Source organism: Rhincodon typus, chromosome 11 (assembly GCF_021869965.1).
Source record: "Rhincodon typus isolate 14 chromosome 11, sRhiTyp1.1, whole genome shotgun sequence".
NCBI classification, from domain to species: Eukaryota; Metazoa; Chordata; class Chondrichthyes; order Orectolobiformes; family Rhincodontidae; genus Rhincodon; species Rhincodon typus.
Window position 1 is genome coordinate 57382660 of NC_063342.1, and position 639 is coordinate 57383298.

Below are 639 nucleotides of genomic sequence, written 5' to 3' on the forward strand. Positions count from 1 at the left end.
CGTTTTGTTTTAAATTTCATGAAATGTATTTGTGTTTCAAAAAAATTGGTATCCTTGTGTGAATATGTTCAGTGACTAACCAACATCAAAAATTAAAATTCAGATCCACAAAGTCAGCTTTCACTCTGGGATCTAACTTGACCCGCATTTCAATTAGCTGAGATCGTAACATCAGCAACAGCTGTTTCCTTGTGTTGTTTTTAGTTTTAAAGATGTTCTTTAAGAAAGTGATTTTTGTTTTGTGTACTTAAGTACAGTATTGTGGCAAACAGAATGTGGGTTGCTTAGGATTTAGCAGACAAATACCGATTTCTATTTAAAAAATAGTTCTTGGGATGTGGATGTCCAAGGTAAGTTGCTTTAATTGTCATATCCATTTTATTCTCTCTCTCAAATCTGACACAAAACACTAATTTCAATTGATTTCTTTGATTATATTTGACACATGCAATAGTCAGTGAGCCATGAGGTTTTTGGATTTTGAGGTAACAATGATTGAGATGAAGCTCAGATTGCTTTTTGGCAGCTGTGGAACACCTTGAATTCTATCCTTCCCCAGAGGACGTTAGTAAAAACATTGGGTTTTTGTGACAAATATATACCTTCATGGTCACTGTTTTTAAAAAATACTGGATGCTA